Source organism: Peromyscus eremicus, chromosome 22 (assembly GCF_949786415.1).
Source record: "Peromyscus eremicus chromosome 22, PerEre_H2_v1, whole genome shotgun sequence".
Taxonomy (NCBI): domain Eukaryota; kingdom Metazoa; phylum Chordata; class Mammalia; order Rodentia; family Cricetidae; genus Peromyscus; species Peromyscus eremicus.
Window position 1 is genome coordinate 12,834,723 of NC_081437.1, and position 25,095 is coordinate 12,859,817.

Consider the following 25,095-nt stretch of genomic DNA (forward strand, 5'->3'; position numbering starts at 1 on the left):
TTTTTTTTTTTGTTTTTTTAAGCATCAGCACTGCTTGAAACATGGGCACACTTTGCATAAAATGGTGGCACATTCTTACTGTTAACCTCTGCCCAGGCTCCACAAATGTGTTGGATGAGGTGGTGCTGAGCATTGAGATTCCAGCTGCTTGTGAAAGGGGCAACCACAGAAGGACACAATGAAACTTGAGCTGTGCTTGGATGCTCCTCCACCCATTGAGGCATTTGAATTTGAAATATTTCTGTCCCTTAATGTATTTCTTGTCTGGCTAGGAGCTGTACTGAGAAATTTCTAGAAATGTTCAACTTCTAAGAGTCTCTGATTCAATTACAACTTCTTCTCCACAGTGAAGTATATACCCTACGTCCATATTCATCAAAGGAGCACACACATATGTCAAAAGCACATGTTTGCCAATCATAGTATCTAGGAGGAGAAAGATACTATATGGAAATTAGCAATGTTATTTTAAAATGTCAGTCTTATAAAGTGAATAAAAACATGTAGTATACCTATTTTTCTAATTTGTGTTGAAGAACTAAAAATAGTATAAGTGTTACACTTAGAGTCTGTTAGTATGTCTTAATACATAGAAATAGCTGAGTATTAAGGTAATTTGTGTATGATAGACATAATTCAAACAATATTCAAGCCAAATAAAAAGGCAATCAATAATAGGGGGATTCAGAAATATAAATGGGAAGTTATCTTTAACAAGGAAATCAGAAGAGATGAAATTTAACTGGAAAATTAAATTAAATGAGGAAACAAATCATATGAATATTTGAGATTATTTCCAGAAAAAGTGAGAAATAAAGAATGTGAAAAGTAGGAATACACCTGAGGTCCACTTTAGGACCAGTCAGGGGCTCAATGGGGCTGAATAAAAGGTGGAAAGGGGCATAAAGGTCACACCAGAGAAGTGGCCATCACGGACTTTACAGAATCCATCTGGGATTCATGTTGAGGATGTTAGGTGACCTGAGAGGGTTATCAGGTGAGAAAAGAAAGAACAATAATTTACATTTAAAAATCAAGAGTACAGTAGGCATATTTGACTGCAGAAAGGCAAAAGGAAAGTAGATAAATACCTCACAGGCTGAGTGTCTCTATAATTGCTCATAAGAATAAAGAGGTTTTAAAAAAATTAAAAATAAAGTATGTAATTCGTTGGCTCTTTGTATTTTACACAGTTGAATAAAGAGTTAAGAGTAAAGAGTAAAAGAAAGTTATCATAATGTACTGACATCAGTGAGCTGGGAATGTCCCAAGCAAATTGGAACATATGTTTTCCTTGACTGAAAAGTACAAATGAGTACTGAGTGGGTGTTTAAAGAACAGCAGCTAATAATAATAACTTAAAGCTCTTCCACCAAATACTGGATTTACAAATATTAACCACTGAGTAACGTATTTTTATGAATGCACAAAATAGTAATGACTCAGGTAAATTGATTTTTTTTTTTTTTTCCCGAGACAGGGTTTTTCTGTGTAGTTTTGGTGCCTGTTCTGGATCTCGCTCTGTAGACGAGGCTGGCCTCGAACTCCGAGAGATCCACTTGCCTCTCTCTCTCAAGTGCTGGGATTAAAGGCTTGCACCACCACCACCCGGCAGTAATTGATTCTTTACTGAGTGAATACTTAGGACTTTAAAAAAAAATAATTTGCCCTAATATTACCTGCCTTAGAATTCTTTACTGTGATTCAAGATTTCTTCAAGTCATTTTTTCATAAATTTTTATTTTTTTGAGCCTTCTGTGAAACTGGACATGAGAAAGTAAATGAGTAAACATGACTCTGAGGTCTAAACCAGAAATTTTACTTAACTTGTTCGGCAGATAACTCTGTGGTATGGAGAATTCAAAACTATATTTTTTTAATTAATTGACAAATAAATATTGTAAATCGTATATTAAAAGTGTACAATATGAATATAATGTGATGATTTGAGGTATGTACACAGATAAATAAGACAGATAAATGACAGACAGACAGATACATAATAGATTTCATCCAATGAGAAGCACTGATACACTGATTCAATCGCTATAAAATCCCAAATCATTCATGATCTTGAGATGGGAAGAAGCCATTTCTCACTTTTGGTGAACATCTAATGCTTGTTCTGTAGTGGAAGTCTCATAGATTTCAACTTATGCCTGAGTCATCTTCAAAGTAGGGGTTTCTTGATTCTCTATCCTGGAAGGAAGGTCAGAGTTCAAAGTAGTGGACCAGAAAACTATTTTTGAAAAAAAAAATGAAATTGCTATTGGCACAGAAGCTAAACAAGGGCCCAGAAATCCAAAACGTGAAGACAGGACTTTCCTTCTCAGAAAGAAGGAAGCTGAAGAGCTGGGCAAACATCTAACCAAAGGGTTGTCCTGACTTCTGGGATGCAGGCTATGTATGGCCTGCAGCTGGCTCTCCTCAAACTATGGTAAAAACATGTGGATAAAGCTGCTATTAGAGCACTTGAAGACTCTCGCCAGCTTGTAGATACTGGCTTACCAATGACCTATTTGTTTTAAAAAACTGTGTAAAGGCCATTCCTGTGAGTCTCTTTTCTTGCTAGTATTTCCTGAGAGTTTGGAGGTAGGATGGATTCTACACTCAATTTCCTATAACTACTATTAACATTGAAAGCTGTCATTGACAGAAAGTCCCATATCATATGCCAGGCACTTTTATCAATGATCTACATGTATTGACTAGTTAAATACTGATGACAATGGTTCTGAGCTGGATCCTATTGTTTGTCTCCATTCTCAGATAAGGGGAAGGAACCAAGAAAGGCTGGCTGAGTAAATCTGTCTAAAACTGTACAGACAGTAGATTCTAGAAGTAGATAACCCGGGCTCCATAGTCAGTGCTATGAGCAAAGGCATTGGGGAATTAAATGAGAAAGATGATTTTTAAATCTAGTATCTCTACTTAGGTTACCTATGACTCCCGAGTGTGAACTTTACTGTACGCATGAACCTGTGATGAAAACCAATATGTCTTTGTTTCTCTCAGACATTCTCTGTGGTCTTGGGTCTTCTGTGAATGGAAATTTCTACTCACATTGATGTTGGAAAATATTTCTTTGAACGTATTTCTATGTTCTCTTTTGTCATTTCTTTAGTTTGTACCCTAAGGGAGTTGGTAGCTACAACTATACAGACAACTACTCTGTGGGTAATTCTAAGACCTGTTTTAATGTAGTTCATTTATTAACCAGAAACTAAATCAATTTGGACTCCTTTCCTTGGATTAATTCATCCACCTCCCCCCCCATCACCACAGTCCCCAAATCTTAACTCCATCCTGCCAGATGTCTTTAATACTTATTATCCTCTTGTTTTTTATGATTATATGTTAGTTATTGCAATAGAATACATATAAATAATCTGATTCCAGTCTGTCAGCTCTCAACCATTGTCCACATTATTTCCAAAGTGACCTTGCTAAAACTCAAATTTGACCAAGCACTCCAACAAATTCATTATGTTAGCACCATGATCCTTGAAAATGTAGTAATGTCAAATATTACCAATTCCTAGTTACAGGCCTAGGCTTGTTTCTCTCTATCGCTCCATAACCATTCTCTGTCCTAGCTACAACAAAGTATTTATGGACCACTGAACTAGTGAGAGTGAATCAAATATCCATTTTCTTACGTAGTCAATACCTTTTTTCTGAAGTGGTTTATGTTGTTTGCCTTCTCTGCATGTGCTTTGAGAGTCAATACAAGAACCACTCTCTCTGTGATATCCAACTTCGTATTCAGATTTTATTTATATTCCCCTTCCATGCTCCCACTGCACCTTGAAGCTATCTCTATAACTGTGTGTAGCGTTATCAACAGATATTTTTGCTGCCTTTTTGTTAGATGCTCAGTTCATTGAGAGCATGTTCTTATTTTGTTCATCTTTCTTTATGCATTCAAGAAAAGACACAGAGTCTGTCATGCAGTTGGTATGCTCAATGACTTTTTCTTAACTAAAATGCTAAGTCTAAGTAAGTATCGGCATAACAGAAGACAGAATAAAGCAGAAGCTAGTTAGCTGGTTTTCTATTGTTTTTCACATCCTAAAGAGGAGATACAAGCTTTCCTCATTTACCTCCATATTGTTGAATATTACTCCGCTTTTTTTTTAAATTGTTTACTTTTTAAGGTGGCCTTGAATAAATTTTTATATTTACTGAGAAGGTTTCTCTGTGTAGTTTTGGTGCTTGACCTGGATCTTGCTCTGTACACTAGGCTGGCCTCGAACTCACAGAGATCTCTCTGGCTCTGCCTCCCGAGTGCTGGGATTAAAGGCGTGCGCCACCACCGCCCATCGAAGATTTTTATATTGTCATTAATTCACATCTTTAACAAATATTTTGTTGAGTGTTTGAGAATTTCATATATTTTATCATATCCACACCACCTTCTCCCCTCATCTTCTCCCAGATCTGTTCCATCTCCTTGCCCCCGAGCTTTGTATCTTCTTTCTTTCTTTCTTTCTTTCTTTCTTTCTTTCTTTCTTTCTTTCTTTCTTTCTGTCTGTCTGTCTGTCTTTCTTTTTTGGTTTTTCAAGACACAGTTTCTCTGTGTAGTTTTGGTGCCTGTCCTGGATCTCGCTCTGTAGACCAGGCTGGCCTTGAACTCACAGAGATCCGCGTGGCTCTGCTTCCCGAGTGCTGGGATTAAAGGTATGTGCCACCACCACCTAGTGCATCTTCTTTCTTTTGTTTAATTGAACAAGCCATCAATACCAATCTGTGCTGTCCATAAACATCCATACACATTCCCTGGAGCATGATCAACCTACCAGGAGCCACACTCTTAAAGAAAATAGGCTCCAAACAGCCAGCACATGCACTGAGGACAGGTCCTGGTCCCACTGCCTCCCAAACAGATCAAGCTAATCAACTGTCTCACTTATCCAGAGGGCCTGATCCAGCTGGGGGCTCCTTAGCCATTGATTCATAGTTCATGTGTTTCCATTCATTTGGGTAGGCTGGGGGGAAGGTGGAGGGTGGTGGGAGGGGGAATCTGTGGCTGATATGTAAAATTAAATTAAATTACAAAATAAAATTTAAAAAAAGAAAATAGGCTCTCCCTGATCCAAAAGAAGTTAACTGTCCATAGATCTTCACTTAGAGTTGGGGCTCATGAATTCTTTCCCACTGGAATGTTGGATGGCTTTATATTGTGTAGGCAACCACAGCTTTTGTGAGTTCATGAGTGTAGAAGTTGGGTAATGTCCAGAAAACATTATTTTGCTCTAGTTCTGACTCCTGGCTCTTAAAAAGTCTTTCTACCTCCTCCTCCAAAATAGCCTCTGAGCTTTAAGGAGGGGTTGTTATATAGATGTCCCATTTGTCATTGAATGCTGTCATTTATTGTCCATACTTTGACTAGTTTTGAGTTTTTGTGTGACCATCATCCACTGCATGCATATACAACACACACACACACACACACACATACACACACACACACATACACACACACTCACACAGGAGATGAGATGAGATGAGATAGATGATGGATGGATGGATGGATGGATAGAGAGAGACAGACAGACAGACAGATAGATAGACCATTCTCTGAGGTCTGAGAGATGCTTTAAAGGATATATAGGCGTTGGTAGATTAAAAATATTCCAAAATATAGTTTATTTTTTACAAGGCCATCTACACTTATCATTCTTAAAAGCAATTTCAACAGCATCAAAAATGATCAGATTCGCAGAACGAGTGCTTGAAATGTTTCTTTTTTAAATCCTTCTCCCAATTTTACTTTCTAATAGTCATGAAAAGTCTAAGGATGACTTTAAAGATCAAGCATTGGTTTCCTTGATAGTCAAGGAAAAATTAGTACATGGAGGTAGTACAAAACGTCAGTTGCCATTTTTATCAACATCATCCAGACCTTGACAGCCTTTTGGAGAACTGCCCATATGGTAGTCTCATTTCTCTTCCGATTCTGAAATGCATCGGGGTCCTATTTGTATAAACGGACTTTCAAAAGGCAACACCAAACTACACTTGACTAGTGCATCCATTTCTACTCAGAAACATTTGTGTTTCCAATGGGCAAAAATGAATCAACTCAGTGAACTGGCCTGCCCATTTTGAGTAGCACTGACACCCCAAATATATCTGTATTATCCACTTCAGCGTGACTTGGGCTTCAGGCAGCCTCCTCTTTCATTACAGTGAAGATGTTCTCTGCATTGGGGAGGGAACTCTGATGAGTAAGACTGATTTCTGGTAACAACTGATCCTTTATGATGAAAGGTGATCCTATCAATAATGAGGCTTAATTCTTATTTGGAAGCAATTTAATGCCTAGAGAATAAAAAGATAATTACTACCCTGAAGATCCCATGTCCTGGTCACAAGTTCCTGTTCTGTCAAGAAGTAAAAGCGTGAGCAAGTCACCAATCTATGTCTGCTGCCTCCTTGGGTTGAAGCAGCTGGATTCATACCACCGGGGTGTCTTCTAGTGAAGACATGGTACATGAGTTAGCTTGCATTCTCTTTTAGCTATCTAAACTTTTTAAAATCTAAATTGAGAGGCTTAGAATCTTTATAGTGCAGTCACTGGAAAGAGGCCTTGTCATTGGAAAGAATGAAAACAAGTGTGAGATCCAATCGAGGTTACATGTGTAAAGTCAAGAGAGATGAGAGATGGGTTAGCTCTTTACTCACTTCTCTGGTACTCAGCAAACAGTATCATTTCTTCAGACATGATTTTGGTCAGCTCTCGGTAGTGCAAGGATTTGGAGTAAATATTTCTGTTTATTAATGCTCTTACTTTGATTTCTGCAGAACGGTGAGACAAGTCATTATCGTTCCTCATGTACTCACTATCTTGTTTGTCCACCAACACTCTAACCAGTGGAAATATTTTTATTATTAATTTACAGGTGAAGACAACTAATGTCATATTGCTAAAGATTAAAATTTTGATGCTCAATTTGTTGACTTTGAACTTTACAGTCAATGGTAGAGATAGAGTCTCACCAAAATGACTGCCTATGCATGAGCTGAAGAAAGGCCACAGAAGTAGGCATGTTGAAGTGGATGGGGGAGGGGAAGCACAGAAGGCCTCAGTCCCACACAAAGAACTACAGGAAACTGAGGAATGCCAGAGTGGGAGAAGCAGTCTTCCCCGGGGAAAAACACACCTGTATTTAGAGTTTTCCTGCCTGGCCCACAGTCAGGACAAATCTCTCTCACCTGCCAGTCCCACAGCCTCTCAGACCCGATCAAGTAAACACAGAGACTTATATTGGTTACAAACTGTATAGCCGTGGCAGGCTTCTTGCTAACTGTTCTTACAGCTTAAATTAATCCATTTCCATTAATCTATACCTTGCCACATGGCTCGTGGCTTACCGGCATCTTTACATGCTGTTTCTCATCGTGGCAGCTGGCAGTGTCTCTCTGACTCAGCCTTCCACTTCCCAGCTTTATTCTCCTCCTTGTCCCGCCTACACTTCCTGCCTAGCCAACGGCCAATCAGTGATTTATTTATTGACTAATTAGCAACACATGTGACATACAGAACATCCCACAGCACACATCAATTAGTTGTCCAGCACCAAATGGTTAGCCCTGAACATACACATATGAGTAACACTATACAGACTGAGCTGGTTGTATTTATACATTTATGAATATGTATGTATATGCATATACGTGTGCAACAACAATTAATGAAAGGGAGGCTATAAATTGGAAAAGAGCAATGATGAATATATGAAAGAGCTTGGAGGGAAGAAAGGGAAAGGGGAAAGGACATATTTATATGGTAAATTCTGAAATGTTTAAAAAAGGGATAAAAATATACAATCTAGAGCTATGTCTCAGTTCATGCCCATTTTTATGATTGCTTAAATACATGGGCTCCTATTGTCCACAATTATAAGTACAGTTGTTTTGTATTATTGTTATCTGAGCCACAAGACACTGTGGAAAGAATATAGGTCTTGGTACCAGAGAGACGTGCATTCAAGTGCTAGCACATATGCTTACAATGTAAAAAGTCAACAAATGGAGTGATTTGAGATTCTCTCTATGACAGGAAGAAAAGTTAACTCTCAGAACAGAGTACCTTATATTGGATATGCAAGACACTGAAAAAAAGGATTCGAGCTCAGGATGGACTCTCAGAATTTTTTTCTTTACTCTTCTCCAATTATGCCTCCTTATTTTCTAATCAGATGATAGTGAGTAGGACAATTATGCAAAAAAAATGATAAGCAGTATCAGGAACAAAGGGTGGATGTGGGTGTAAGAAGAAATCACAGATGGATCTTTAGTGGGCTCAAAATCGACATGTACAATGAGAGACTTTTACAAAAGTCTCCTACTCTCCTGCTCTATCTCACATAACTTTTGACTTGAAATTTATATTGTCACTTGGAAAACTAGGCTTGTCCAGTTACATTATAGAGAAATGTATACACACACACACACACACACACACACACACACACACACACACAAATAAAATAAAATTTCTAAAAAGGGAACATAAATAATTGAGAAATATTATGCTTTTTATATTAAGAGAACTTTTGGGTGCTATTTTACATGGTGTCCAAATTCAGTAAGAAGTACATTGTATGGCAGAATTTCCCAGGTAAGGCTTCAGAAAGTATTGTTTATCAATTATCTATTATTCCAGAGTGGTAGATACCTTTATGAGAATCTGGTATGATGTGTGTGTGTGTGTCTGTGTGTGTGTGTGTATGTGTGTGTGTATGTGTTTGTGTGTGTGTGTGTGCATTTCTCTATGATGTAACTGTCAGCTTTGACCATATGCCCCAAGTAGAAACTATCTAGAGCTTCATTGTGCTTTATAATTTTTGTCTGTTTTCATAAATGTGATTAATTGCTTGAGTTGAAAAATCTCAGCCAATCTGACATCAGAAGTTGCCACTTCCAGTTTTATTCATAGGCATCTCTGATTACCTTCACAGAGTTAAGACTCCACTGTTCCTTCTCATGCCTATCTCAAACTCTCACCCTGTTATATTCAAACTTGTGTCTTCAGGATAGGCACAGCATTTTAAATGTATATGACTCATTAAGCATCTAAAGGACATCCATCTTGGCTTACTCAAAACTTATTAGAATGCTGAGTTATCCAGTGAGTTGCAATCAATCTTTGAATACATTAATGTATTTATATTTATAGAGAGACATGGTGCATGCATTCCAGATTTAGGCAAACAAACAATTAGAGCATATGAAATTAGGACTAAATGATCTGAAAACTGCATAACAAAATTATTCTGTGCTCATTACCATCTGAAAGAATAGAGCTTCAACTTAAAATTCCCATCTACAATGCAAGGTCAAAACAATGAAAATGCCCAGCTCTCTATATTCCACTGAGTCCTATGTCTTCAAGGCAAGCACATTACATCTGCCCTCATAAACATGTGAGTGTGTGTTTCAAGTGACTGGCATTGCTTTGACAATGCATATTTTTCTTGACTTTAAATAACATACCCATGTAATTTCACCAGTCTCTTGGGGGGAGAAAATCTTTCACATAGACGTCATCAAAATTCTCATGAGAATTTCTAGATAGCTGAGGGAACAAACTATACATTTTTTTGGGTGTTTAGCATAAACTTCATGACACCATGTGAAAATGTTTGGAGTGTGTCATCATGTGAAGATGATAACCTGCCTCCCGATATCATGAGGGCTCCTTGGGGAATCAGGAGACTGTTTTAATGGCTCAAATTCAGGGTTTGTTGCTATGGGAGAATTCTTCCAAAGAGCCTCTGTTCCTTTTGCATACTCCAAGAAACCCCACGGAAAGTTGTCAAGAACTATTTAATGGGGGGGCTGGAGAGATGGCTCAGCGGTTAAGATGGTTAAGTGGCTGCTCTTCCAGAGGATCCAGGTTCAATTCCCAGAACCCACATGGCAGCTCACAACTGTCTGTAACTCCAGCTCCAGGGGAGCCATACCTTCACACTAATGCACATAAAGTGAAGTTAAATAACCTTTCTTTTTGATGCAGCTCAAACCTTGAGCCTATGTTCTGAGTCTGACAGGAGTGAGAGGGGGGAGGGTATCTGATCTTTGGACATCGTCTTCCCCCTACCCGCTGGCCTCCGACCAAAGTGTTCTCAGCCCCAAAGAAAACCAGATGCTGTCCAGCATCCTATCCACGCAGCATGCCACAGCATTTGTAATCAGGTGTAAGAAATTAAAGCTGCTCTGATATCTTCAGAGTCATGACCAATGTTAGAGAAGGAAGAAGAAAGCTTTATGTTGGTGGAAGGGCACAGACGCTCAATCCTAGGAAGAAAACTGGACTCAGTTTCCCATTCTAACCTACTCTGCATGCCACGCTCACCTTAAAACAAATGTGTTTATTGCTTGATTTACAAGACTTGTGTCTTCTTCTTTGGGTACAGAACATTGGCTGGTTGATTATTTCCTGTTCTTCCTGACAGTAAAAGTGAACAGAAAGAAAACATTTGAATCATACTTCTCTTGTAAATTACCAACGTGTCAACCTGCACAATTTCCTGCCTATGAATAACGGACTCCATTACTTTCCAAAGGCCCATGCAGCACTTGCCTGAGATAATGCTCACTCCATCCCTAATGCTGTCTCTGTCACCCCACAAATACCAGTCATTATCATAGCATATTAGTGTAACCACAATAACTGCTTTGTGAGGTCAGCTTCCAAACTCAACATACTACTATCCTTTCCTGCAGGCCCATCATCTCCAATAGCAGTGCAGGGAGGGAGACAGATCGGTCACAAAGCTTCGTATGTCCCTCTCAACTCTTACTGAAAGATCAGCATGAGTGGATACCCAGTGACTTAGAATTTCTACAACTCAGGCATGGTGTGGAGAAATCTGACAAGAAAATAAAGCAAATTATGCATAATAGTAGGGTGGCACGAGGAAAGATCTTGGATGAGCTTTCAAAGAGGGACACTTTGGGGTAGGAAGTAGAAAATTATGTTTTTATCATATTAAGTATGTTTTTATCAATTAAATTAATAGCACAGAGCAAGTGTTATCTTCCTCCTCCTTCTCCTCCTCCTTCTCCTCCTCCTCCTCCTCATCCACCTCCTCCTCCTCTTCTCCTTCTTCTTCTTCTACTCTCCCACCTCTCTGGTTATATTACTTTAAAACAGAGCACACACACACACACACAGCTGGTTTTGATCAAAAGTGCCTTGTCATATGTGACTTCCCTTTTGACAGTTAAAAGGGAACAGGCTCATTCTACGTGCTGGAAAAACAACAACAAGAGTGATCTTGTGAACCAGCCTTGCAATCTTGTCTCAAGAACATCTGCCTGCACAGCTATGAAACCAGAGGCCAAAAAGGGACACAGATGTCCTTGTGTTAAAGGACTCAAATGTCCAAAATTCCATGCCAGGGCACTTCCTTGAGATTTTACCCACCCTCACGAGCTCCCTCAGTATGTGTGGGGGAGGAGGGAGGAAAGGTGTATGAACAAAAATGTCTTCTCTTTCCTTCAGCACACCTTCATTTTGTCTACTAAAGGTGTCCCCCATGTGGACAAGAAGGGTGGACGGGCACTTCGTCATATCAGAAGTCACACACGGATAACAAAGACATTTAGTTTTCTGGTTTTCCACTCTTTAACTACTCTTGTTTCTAAAAGAAGCACTTTTATGTGAATGCTCATTCCTTTCTAAAAGTTAATGCTAAACCTAGCAGTAGATAGGCAGTCAGCTGGCTTTAAACTCTTTAACCTCACTTGTCATTATTTTTTTAAATTCTTTTTCCCCTGAGATTGGCTAAATTGTTTTTTCCATAAAGTCCTATAGCAGATTAAGATGGTGTTATCTCTCCATTATCAGTTTATTTACTGGACCTTGAAAAGGTGCTTAGGCACGAGCCCAGCCCTGGGGAACACTGGGAAAACTGGCCTGGGTCAAGAAGCATGGCATGGCCTTCCGTAGTGTGTCACCTCTCCCCAGAGTCCAAATAGACATTTAGGTAGTGAGAGTTGGACGTTTAAGGAAGCACCTCCAGACAGGTTCTGGTTCCTTCTTTCAAGTCCCAACTAACACGTTTACCTCAGCTATGTCTACATACCCACTTTCCTTCTCCAAAGCTGTGGGAAGAGTTAAACTTTAAGTCTTAAAGAATCTTTTTTTTTAAAGTTAACTCAGAACATGGAGACAAATTATCATGAATCAAATTAAACTAGACTGGACTTCATTGGAGAAGTGGGGAGGGGGACATGTTTTATTCTGCTATCCTCTATAGATAATGCAATTTCAAGGACACCTAGGACAAACATGTGCATTGATGAGCTAAAATATTTTAGTTGTCAAATATGAAGGAGTAAGTTTCAAGCAACAACAAAGAAATGTTTAGTAGGATGATCCTCAGAAAAACCTAAAAATGTTCGGTTTTTTGTTGTAGGTCACACAAAACTTCATATCCCATCATGTTTCCTATGCAAACTACATGTTAATTGTATTGCATCATAAAAATAGAGAAGATACTTAATGATACTTAATAATACTTGGTCTATATGTACCACTTCTCAAAAAAAGGATTCACACAACTTCCATTGAATTAGATGTGTTATATAAAATAGATAAGAAAGATACTAACACAGGATCTCATTCATGAGTCTTTGGGATATATTTTCCAAGGTCTAATTATTTTTATTAACTTCTATTCATTGATGCTACCCTGAGCATTTATTGAAAATGGAACAATTTCAAAAATCAAACATATAGCAGCATATGTGCAATGACATTATGGAGTATGAGAATAATTTGTCAGAAAAAGGACATGTTTCATGACAGAGCCATGTTTTAGAAGATGTAGTCTGACTAAGTAAGCATCCAGATCTAGGGCCAGGCAGAAGGGGTTGATAACTCAGATAGAATCCCAGAGTACAACACTTTTTCACAGTGAATGCATTTCTAGGAGGAATTATTTTAACTTATTGATCACTTACTTATAAGCCTTTAGTGTGACTAATTATTGCCATCAACCTTTCATCATGGAGGTGGAACAGGAAAATGTGGAGAGCGTGCTTAGATCAATACAAAGCAATGGTTAATGGGCTCATTGTCATTGATTCTATGAAGGGAAATGAAATGATGAAATGTAAGTGTGCCTCTGAATATTATCAGGATATTCTTTTTTCCTGTGCCATTGGGTACAATCAAATAAAGAACAATCTTGATTTCTATCATCCCCTGTGGTTTTAGGACAAACTTCCAGTGAGTTAATATTAAATCCAGGGGTCCTTACAAAGTTCATAGGAGGCAAATTTTCCAAATTCAAAGAACTAAATTGGCCACCTGGGGAATACTATGATGACTTGCATTACATTGTAGGAGTTAATAAAAAAAAAAGACCAGTTAAGCAAAATATCTTAGAAGTACACAGGTGAGTGATGGGTGAAGGAACAGTGAATGCCTAAACTCACTGAGAACATGCAAGAGACTCTTTCCAAATGCAAAGAGGCCCATTACTTGAAAGTTGTGGTTTTCCTTCAAAAGACAATCCCATCTCCCACAGGGGACTTGAGAGTATGGAATAGCTCAGGAGAACAAGAATTTCCTACTAATTTTGCAGACAGCAGAAGGTTAGCCTTCCCTACCAAGACACAAATATCTGTAGCATGATTAGAAGTCTTTAAATAGTTTCAGACAACTAGTTTTCAGATGTGTTACTAAAGGAAAATGTTTTTGTCCAAAAAATATTTTAGACTATGATATCTCCAAGGTCATATGCCCCTCAAGTCATTTAGAGTTATCTGATCAGCTGGGAATTGGCAATTCATCCAAAAGAATGGAAGGTTCAGAAAGGAACTTTAGCTTCAGACTGTGGTAACAGATAGCCTGATGAATGGAAACAGGAGCGATCTTGAGAGGAACCTGGAACATGACGTTAACAGTCTATGATGAAATTTAACAGTAATTTGGCCTGGAAAGAAGGAATGTGGGTATTTGATGATTACACAATTAATGGGAAGTAGATGTTCAATTGTTATTTGTTCAATGAATTCATTTATTGGCTCCCTCACATAGGAGGACAATATGCTAGGTAGGTCTACCCATCTTGTGCCAAGTTTTACTATAGATTCTTGGAACACCGCTGTGAAACTTTTATGTCCTTGAGGCTGTAATTACAAAGCTAGATGTTAAAGACCAATGGAAACTTGAACTCATTGCAATTATAGTGAGTGCTCAAAATGATCTGGATAACTAGAGGATGTTTCCTACAGGAAGTGCCATTTGCAAGGAGCTCTTTAAGAGTGGAGAAGAAATAAGCAGTAATGTTAGGTTTCTGAGAGAATGAATATAGCAGTTCTGTACTGATAAACTAAAAGTGCATGAGTATAAATAACAATGAATCATATGCTCGCTGAAGATACATTCAATATACATACACACATAGATGTGTAATGTTAGCAATAGGCAGATGGTAGATATGATTTATTTATCATATATAATCTATTTTCCAATTAAAGAAATGATCAAAAAGGCATGTGTGGTAAATATCTATCCTGAAGGCAAAGAATTATACTTGGAAAATTCAAGCTGAATGTTAGTAAAACAATTTTTTTTAATTTTTTAAAATTAATATTGTTATTATTAGTAGCATTATCTGCATGTGTGTTTTGCCTGCATGTAAGTCTGTGCACACCTGGTGTCCATGGAAACCAAAAGAAGGCTTTATATCCCCTGAAACTGGAGCTATAGATAGTTGCGAGTCACCATGTAGTGCCAGAAAATCAAAATGGAATCATCTGAAAGAGCAATTGGAGCTCTTAACCACTGAGCCATCCCTGCAGTCCCAGTGAAAGCATCCTAAAGACCTTTTCCATCTCCAAAACTTATAATGTCTATGAAACAACCAAAAGTGTAAATGTTAGGGGAGTTAAAAAGTTTGCGTATGAACCATTAATGTACAGAACATAAGCAAAAGACATGATTCTTAGACATTTAAATTACAAATCATTTTTCACAATGTTTATAGCTTAGCAGGGCCTTTAACTGGCCAAGGTTGAGCAATTGATTCTTATTCTAATCCTCCATATAGTCAGAAATGACAGCTCACATTTGAGTGAGTCATTCATTGAACTAATTTATTTCTGCTCCTCCCACGCAGTGCTAATTGTAACATGTGGCTAGAGACATGAATGGGTCAATTGCATTCCTGGGGCCAAACATCTCCTCCTGCCTCTTCCCTGTCCCCTCATCCTGTGAATGTGGTGTGTTTTACTCTCCACCCACGCCCTCCCTGTCTCAAATGTTTGTCTCTGCCTCCCATTTACCAGCTGTGCCGTTTGCACAGGGCTATGTCTTTATTAATCAATGCATTTGCAGATGCTGAGTGCCCAACACGCCCTGATCACTTACGAAACTGTTTGCATCATACGTTTTAAACGTTGCTAGAAATGTATCATATACAAGATATCTTCTCTTTTTTTTGCTACAAATCCCATCAAATTACTTTTTTTTTAAATTAAAGTTGTCTTCCCAAGAAGCTCTTTGAAGTGGTAATTATCCCAGAGAGAGCAATGGTTTTAGCCATTAATAAGGCAGTTAAGAGCATTCAATTTTTATTGTGTGTTTTTCGTCTGATGAGAGAAATCAGAGCAAAAATGACAATTATCCCTGAGAAGAGGGTTGATCTCAGGGAAGGGGAAGGCAGCCAAGGTGAAAAAGAGAAAACTTCCTGCCCTCTTGTGTGCTCAGCACCCCTAGTACTGGATAGTAACCCGAGCATATGAAGAAGCAGGACTCCTAGAGAATACTCACCAATGAAACATTTCTTTCTCTCCTACTTGGCAGTAGGGTAAAAAGGTGTTGGTTATTACCGTAAGACGTAGTCCCCATGAAGAAAGCACGACCCCAGATAATAGTCATATTGATTTTATGCAAAAGTAAACACTTGCCCTTGTTATAGCTGAGGTTGGCTGCAGGCTAATGATTTCCCGGGAATGATGAGGACGGGAGTAAGCAGGGAGGAAGGAGAGGAACGTGGGAGAGAATTTTTTCCCTTGTGAGTCTCCTGCCATTCAGCCTCTTCTCTTTTAGCAAACCCCGACAGACTGAAGGTGGTGGAAGAAGAGAAACAGGAGTGGAAAGAAAGTTTCCATTCTCTAGTAATATGAATTGTCAGAGATGGGCAGGCATCTGGCCCTTTCTCTGATGAAAACTTCCTGAACTCTTCAGAATTTATTTATAGCTCACAAGATAGGAGCAAGGCTGTTCTCTGTGACTTGCCTGCCCATGCCCAGCATCCCTCTGCTTGGGGTCCATCATACACCATGAAGCTGGGTTGGATGGAACCCAACACAAACTTACACCATCTTTCTCACCTTAGTGACTTATCTCATCCTTGATGATAACACATCCTTGGGATGATGACTGCGGTGGTTCTCTTAAAGTCTAAGTGCCTTTAAACCTCTCAAAGTGATTCTTCAAAGCCACTCTTGTTAGTTTCAGGTGATGGGACAAGGGTGTCACGAGGTCCTGTTTATGAGGAAGATTTGTATGAGAAGGTAACACAATGTACTACAAGGATTCTGAGAGGCTTGTTGCATCTTTAGAAAGAATATGACAGCAGGATTGGAGGGAGGGTAGAGATGGGGAAAGGTCTGGGAGTCAACTCATCCTTGAAACTCACTGTTTCACCATGGGCTCCCGGGTGTCCAGCTTACATTTCTGCTCCTCAGACATTGTGTAATGCAAGGCCTTCCAAATAACAGTAGCATCACCCCCAACCTCAAACAAAATACTGGTGCTTCTCCCACTACTACCTACACATAGCCCACCGGAGAAGTTATCACACCACTCTTATTATGGTGTGATATGATTAGACTAGTATTTTCTCCCAAAGTAACAGTTTGAGAGGGATATGCTTGTTTGGATGTATCATATGAACATATATTTTAAATATAGTAAAATTTCATCCATCATCTGCACTATGCAGTAAACTCATTTTAATGGAAGGATGGTTGGGGTCAATAAAGAACTATTAGGATTTAGTTCAACCACAAATGACAGAAACTGCAACAGGACAGTGACACCCCTGCCGCTGCTGCTGCTGCTGCTGCTGCTGCTGCTGCTGCTGCTGCTGCTGTGTGTGTGTGTGTGTGTGTGTGTGTGTGTGTGTGTGTGATTTTAACCTGGAGAAAAGCAATTGAATATAGGAACAGTGGCTTTTGATCACCAACATTCCTTTGGTCTTCATATTTTGTCATCCTTCAAATGCTCTCATGAACAATTTTGGCTGTTCAAGTTCCCGCCATCCTTCTGCATCTCATGCAGCATACTGAGGGGGAAAAAGGGGGCTCAGGGAGGTGGGGCATAAAACATAACAAAATGAACAATGAGATATCTTTTAGGAAGGTTTGATGGCTTGATGAAAGCTGTCATGTGACATTTCTTTGTTGCTCCCTAAGACGGTCATGTGATCAAACTTCACTACAATGCTAAGCAGTAAAGGAAGAGCTAAGCCACGCCACGTCCAGCAGCTATGAGGTCGGCTTCGTTTCTTTTTTGATTGTTCTGTTTTTGCTTTGTTGGATATAGCTATCATCTCGTGGAGGTTCGGGTTCATCTCTCCTCTAAATGCTAATTTCCACATATTTCCCAATATGCTTAGAGTTTGTGGCTACTTCATCCCCCCACACTCCCTTCTAGGCCTTATCCTTGGTTTATCAGATTATATGCTTCTGAGAATCAAAGCTATTCATTCCTTTTAATCACCCAGAGACTCCATCAATTATTTGTCATATATAAACATATACATTATATCTATCTATCGATAGATATATCGATAGATAGATATATCACAATTGTGCATCTTAAATTGAATTTGAAACTTTTTAAACATACAAAGTGAATTGACAGCAACTAACAATGCAAAATACTCAGTTAGTCACTGTGTCTTGTAATTTAGTTCATTGGGAGTGTTAATTGGTGTTCCTGCCAGGGCAGTAAGGAGAAGCAGTGCCTTTCTTTGGTTTCAGAAAACAGGAAGTGTCTATAAAGGGCCTGGCATTGTCGCGGTAAAAGGAACAAGGGAACAGAGACAGGCTGCCTGGATCCAGACCAAATGTTTGCCCCTTGCTAGATGTATGAATCTGGAAAGTTTTTTAATATGTCCATTTCTTTATCTCACATAACAGAGATAGATACCAATTAGGACAGGCTGCCACGGTGTCCAGAAGTAAGAGCCCTGTGAAACTAATAAAGCTTTGGTGGACTACTGACATCACCTTTGATGCTACCAGGCCCTTGGGAGTACCTCTAACAACCCATATACATGCTCAGCTTATATACTGGTGAAACCCTGAAAATGCAAGATTGTTAAACATAATTTCTCGATGTGGGCCTCAAACTGTATAAGCTTTATTACTTATAAAATCTAAAACTGCCACCCTTTCCCTGTGGTCAGGTCTTCACTGTAGTAACAGCAGCACAGGTCTGGCACTGGCAGAAAGTCAGTTATTAGACACCCTTTAAAGAAGCTGGGGCACTTGTTTCAACATGCAAGACCTTGAGACATCTATAATAACATACACAACATATGCTAAAAGTATGTTTTGAGTGGGCTCAGTGGGTAGAAGCATTAGCCAACACACATGATGACCTGAGGTAGATACTCAGGAGACACAGGCTGGAAAGAGCACCCACTCTCTCAAGTTATCCTCTGAGCTCCACATATGCTCTGTGGCATGTGAATAACCACCTCCCACCTCTACACACTAAGTAGATAGATAGATAGATTGATAGAGATAGATAGATAGATAGAAAGAAAGAAAGAAAGAAAGAAAGAAAAGAAAGAAAGAAAACTTAAACTCTGTTAAAAGGGGTAATACTTCACATCAGATGCTTTCACAGAATTAATAAGTTTCTAGAGGGGAGAACTCAAGGCTTTCTCCTTCATAAAGACTCCAACAGTCTCCATTCATTTCAAGCTTCTTGGGCGATTGTCACATGCCTTAAAAGTTGAACTGCTCCAGTCTAAAGTTACTTCCTACTCTGAAGTTCTAATTTTAAACTCCATAACTCTGTTTCTGGAATTAGCAGTCAAAGGCTAAGGGAACATGAGACACGGGGCTTCCTTTGCAGAGCTAGTGCAGCATGGGTCTATGCTGAATTTGCAAAGAGAAAGAGAAAGAGTGGAGAAATGCAAACTTGTCATCTCACAACAACTGAAAACAACTTGTCTGAAAAGGTTCAGCCTTGTCCACCATTTGTCTCCCATCAGTAGCTTTTCACGAATTAAACAAATCATTCCACTTCATCTCTCTGCTGAGGAGTCTAAGGGTAGAGGCCCTGGTAACGTTCAGCAGTGTGGGTTTCATTAGCCCAAAGCAAGCTGTGGTTCCTGTGGAGACAGAAAGGGTAGCAGCAGTTACTGGCAGTTACTCTTCCCCAGTCTCCCTACCACATGTTCCACGTTCTACGAATTCAGTTGACTTCAACAGTCCTGCCACAGAGAAGTGGCCTTCGTAAAAGAAAAAAAAAAGAATCCACACAGCTGACATGTGGTGGGGATTTAAACCCAGGTATGGCTGAGTTCAGTTTACTTCATTTTCATTAACACTGTGCTGCATGATGCCATGAACTTGTGTGTTGGGATGATATTCAAAGCTGAAATTTAAAGGGATATGATATAACAATAGATCAGAACCAATTAATCATCCTCTTTCTTTTCTCCCCATACATAGTAACACATAATCTTTTTTCAAACTTTTATCTGTGTGTTTATGTACATAGGCTTAATTTATTTGTGTGTGATGTGGAAATCGGTGTCCACCACTATCATTCTTTATGTTATCATTTGAATCAGAGCTTCTATCTGAAGGTGACTCTCACCAACTGGTTAGACTAGATAGCCATGGAGCTCAAGAATCTGCCTGTCTCCACCATCACAACACAAAGGTTACAGATAGATATGATGATGTCAGCTCTTACATGGGTTCTGGGGATATGATCTCATGTCCTCATGGTTATATGGACAGGCCCTTGACTAACTAAGCCATCTCCCCAGACCAGAACTCATATTATTTTAAATCCCAAAGTATATGTATTAAAATCTCTCCTCCATTCCTCTCCCCCCCCCCGCCCCGTCTCTCTCTCTCTCTGTCTCTCAGTGTCTGTGTCTCTGCCTGCCTGTCTGGCCCTGTCCCCCCTCCTCTCTCTCTCTCTCTCTCTCTCTCTCTCTCTCTCTCTCTCTCTCTCTCTCTCTCTCTCTCCACACACACACACACACACACACACACACACACACACACACACTGCTTTTTTTCCTCTTTGGATCCACTGAATGATGTCCAGTCATACTACACAGCTATCCATGATCAAAGGAGACACTTCCTTCTTCCATCCAATATTAAAGAACAGCACTGTAACTAAATTACTGTGGCTGTGGTTGTTTGTATTTTTAGGCATTTGTGTTCAGGCTACATTTTTGTGTGGATACTAGCAAATCTCTTCCAAGTTTCAGTCTAGGTCTATGATTCAGTGGCTGCTGGTCTGATGTTTCAGGGACCTGGCGCTTGTGTGCCTAGTATCATGGTCTTCTTCTTGTAGCATATTGGTGACATCATTTATTCTTGACAAAGTGGGAAAAGATGAAGTTTCCAAAGTAGTCAACATACCTAGCACCACTTTTTTAAAAAGTATAATCTGGGGCCATTTCCATTCCCATAAAGTTTTTTGGGCAAATTCAACCGCATGGTCCATTCACATTACTGTATCTGGAATGACATAAGTTGGATGAATCGTCAACAGAAACACAATTTTCTCTCATAGTTCTGAATACCAGAAGTCCAAGATCAAGGTGCTGGAAGATTGCACACATGGAAGGACTGCTTTCTGTCTCATAGCTGGTGGCATCTCGCTGTGTCTTCATATGGTAGAAGAGAAAAAGGTCTGGCTTGGACATTTTTAATGAGAACTAGAGTGTCATTATGGAAGAATGAAAACTTTCAACTGAATAACCTCTCAAAGACCCCTCACCTCTTGTACCACCTCCTAATGATGTATGATTTCAAGAATTTTTACATAGATACAGATGTTGAGACCATAATAGGCATCCTGACCCTTGGAAGCAATGTAGTTAACATTTGGGGAGGAAAGAAACCTTCAACTTCCTCTGCTAGTGTTTCATGAGAATTTCTGTTTCAGTTCTGAAGACTTACGTGTTTGTGGCCTCTCCGCTGCCACCATAGAAGATCAGAATCGTACAGGGAATGAAAAAGTGCTTATAGCATTTCACTGTCTCGTTTCTCCCATCTTTAGAGCAAGTCACTATGGAGACCTGATCAAGGACCTCTCTCAGTTCTTATAGCTGTACCAACAGATGGTAGCACCAAGAAGAAATTGCTTTGGTACTTTAATCACCAGCCCATGGGGTGAGAACAGAGGCTGAGCAGTTGCACAGCTACCAGACAGACCTCCAAGAAGAGATGGAACATAATTTTATAAAGCTATTTATAAATCCAGAACACTGATGAACGTCAAAGCACTTTTTGATCAAAGCTGAGACAAGCAAAGTTCATCGATAAGAATTCAGTCTTATTTTCTTCCCCAGTTAAAATAAAGCCTGTATGGCAAGAGTCATGGACATGAAAATCTTACCCAGTGTCCCTTGACTATGCTCTCTTCCTAACCCAGACAAGAAACTTCAGTACTTCTTCCTATGTAGAATATCTGCAACAGTATACTAAAAGTCCCAGAAGAGAAGGGATCCCACCAGACGATCCACAGGGATTGTTAGTCATTTAAGCATACTTATGAAGTATGGTTGTAGTGGTACACACAGGTAATTCTAGGACTATGGGTACCGGAGTAGGAGGATTGATATTTTGAGGCCAGCCTGAGCTTACATAGCAAGATGCTGCTTATAGAAAGAGATGATGGAAATATAGGTAAGTAGGTAGATGATAGATTGATAATAGATAGATGATAGATAGATAGATAGATAGATAGATAGATACATTCTTTATTTCTCTAAACCCAAGGAAAATGATAACAAATTACCACTTCTGAATTTAGTGTTCAATATCCAGCATCAGAACAATTAACTTTTTGAGGTTATGTGGGAAAGAAACATAAAATAACCATACAAACAAGTAATTTTAAATTTGGACACTATTATATGCTGAGATATACTAATTCTGAAAGCGTTTGAACAGTTATGTGGAAATGATTAAATCTATCATTGAATTTTCAGTAAAAAAAGGGGGAGTTGACAACAGTAAAGTCAACAATAATATTTTGACTATTCAACATTAGCCACATGCTATGTGGCTTCATGTATATATGTGACTTAAATGCATATAAATTCCAAATTGGTTCACTGGATCAGGTTTGGAAGCTTTCTTGGAGAATAGGATTAATTGGTCAATGATAAAAGAAAAAAAAATTTTCAGAAAAATTGATGTAAATTTCTCATAAAAAGTCCAACGTACCCTGCCTCAAAAAATCAAAAAGAAAGTCCAACACATATAAAAACCATGTTAATTTGTTTTATTTATTTTCTTCTGGGACTAGATTGATGACTCAGAGATCTAGAACTTGCTCTCTTCCAGATTCAAATTTAGTTCCAAGTGTCCGCATCAGGTGACTCACAACCGCCAGACACTCCAGCTCCAGAACATCTGTCTCCCTCTTCTGGCCTGACTGTGCACCTGCACACACATGGTAGACACACAACACAACCATACATAGATACAGACATAAAAATAAAATACTTTTAAATACTTTTTTTCTTGTCTCCTTCAGGGTTCATCAGAGACTGATTTTTCAGAAGAGAGAGAGAAGTCCCTTTATGTCTGTAAGAGAAATTTTCAGTGAAAAATTTCACAGAGAGAAATCACCTGAAGATTTCAATAGCCAAACAAAAATTATAGACTTTTGCACACATATTTGACTACCTAAACCCATGTTGCTTTTTGTAGTGTTCAGATTGGTAGATAAAAAGATGAATGTGTGTTGCAATTTGTTGGGACCTTTGATCTGTAGAAGTCACATAATCTTTACTGGCCTCAGCAAGATGTACACAGGGTGCCCGAGATATTTGGTTCAATAGGTGCTTATCTTACTGTATTTGAGTACAGTGGTCCTCAACTTTTCAGGAATAAATGCCTTGAGCAGATCATTTGTATTGTTTCTCAAGGGAGAAGGCAATAGAGGGGTGTGTGTGTGTGTGTGTGTGTGTGTGTGTGTGTGTGTGTGTAGAAAGTGGGAAAGAGGGGGGGAATCTATCACTGAATTTTCCTATTTTGATTGCCAACATCTATAGCCAGGGTATGCGGACTAGAAGATTATCTGAACTAGGTTTACATAGTATCTTTCTGAGATGTTCTTGATACACTGCAGCTGTGTCTCCTTTTCTCTGTGCAACCTTCCAAACCATTCCAGAAAGTACAGAGTCACCGGGACTTGGGAAAGTGCTCCATAAACTCAAAAAAGAACATCTTTCTACTGAGCATTTTCTGGGCCATGGGGAGCTTTGTTAACCCACATATTTGCATTCAACCTTCCATGGTGGTTGCTATTTGTCTCCTATCCCATCTCATTCTTATTTAAAAGAAGCAAGCAGTTCAACTAGAGGACAAATTACTCATGTGGCTTAACTGTGCAGAGAAAAAAAGTGAAGTCAAGTTTGTCCTTAAACACAGCAAGGAAAACTTGGCTCGCCAGCTAACTCTGAAAAGCAAAGGAATCAATTCTGATATATTGTTGAAGTGATAAGAAACGATCTCCCTTTAAATGACAGAGTGCAGAGTGGGTTGGGAACAAGTGGATCATTTCACAGAGAAACAGTCAGAGGCAAAGACATACTCACATGTGTGGGGGGGGTTCTGAGGACAGGCATTGGAAACCTCCACTCCATTCTAAGGCTGTATCACAAATGTTTTCTCAGGAGAATGGAAATTTAATTTTTTCTTCAAACCATTGGAGCTCAGCCTCTTAAAGAAAGCTAAAATGTCTTGCCTGATAAATCCACTACTCATGAGCTCTCTGCTCTTGTTTTCCGAGACTAGTATTAAACGTATGTAAATATCAAAGTTATAATCATTGTATGGCATTGTTATGGCCAATGCTATGTCTGTAGTAGGTAAAAACATAGACCTGTAGAATATATAGTAGTATGTCCCTAACTTATTTTAAAAAGTCAAAAAACATCTAAACTTTATTGATTCACTGCTTCATTCACCCCTTCAAAATTAAGCAATATAAATTAAATTTGATTCTACACATAAAATGGGACTATTGAAAATTATCAGTCCAAGAAGCTGCTGTGGGTGATCACTCTTAGCCAGAAATGCAAAGAAAACTGCACACCTCCTATGCCAACTAGCTTCACCCATGAGAAGTGTCCATTTTCACAGTAAGATGTCCCCCTTTTCTTAAGACATCCGTATCATCAGCACAAGAAATATTTATGCCTGCCTCCAAGTATGCTCTCCTGGTTTTGGATGTTTTCATAGCTGGATATGGAAAACACATGGAAGTTCTATTACGTAGGAAATAGTCAATAAACTTTAATAAAAGGTGGTCAAGCAACTCTCAAAGTTGTATAGGAGTTGCTGGTGTGCGCCTCTGACAGGTCAAATTGGAAGTAGTTGGAAATCCCTCTGAGAGTTAAAGTTTTATGTTCAATCTTTAGAATTCATGATATGCATCTAGTAACTAAAGTCTCTCTTACCTAAATTGTCACATAAAATTAGTAGCAGCCTAGATCGCTATGATTGTTTTGTTTGCCTGTTTCAACCCCTTAATTAAAATTCCTCATTTATATCGGGATGGCAGAGTCCCTTGTTTCTCAAGCTTTATTTCCCATGATTGTTTTTCTGGATGTGTTAAACATTCTAACCACTCAAAATTACCAGTGAATCTCAGGAACCGGTTCTCCTTCTGCCCCAGTCCTCAATTACCACCTCCCCTTGGTAGAAGAGGTTAGTCTTCAGAAAAGACTCTCATGACCTCTGAGTCTCAGTTTGCCATTGGCTGCTCAGAAAAGCTCTGCTGAATCCTCTCTACTTTCCTCTCTGTTCCTGTGAGACCAAACATTACTACTTCTCCTCAGT

The 25,095-nt window shown here is 39.1% G+C and overlaps 1 long non-coding RNA gene across 1 annotated transcript; it reads left to right on the forward strand.

The window, feature by feature from the left end:
* Positions 1 to 19,351: 19,351 nt before the first annotated feature.
* Positions 19,352 to 21,631, forward strand: LOC131897534 (uncharacterized). The gene is made up of 2 exons (XR_009375719.1): positions 19,352 to 19,560; positions 20,810 to 21,631. It is a non-coding gene; the product is annotated as an uncharacterized LOC131897534 (long non-coding RNA).
* The last annotated feature ends 3,464 nt before the right edge of the window (positions 21,632 to 25,095 follow it).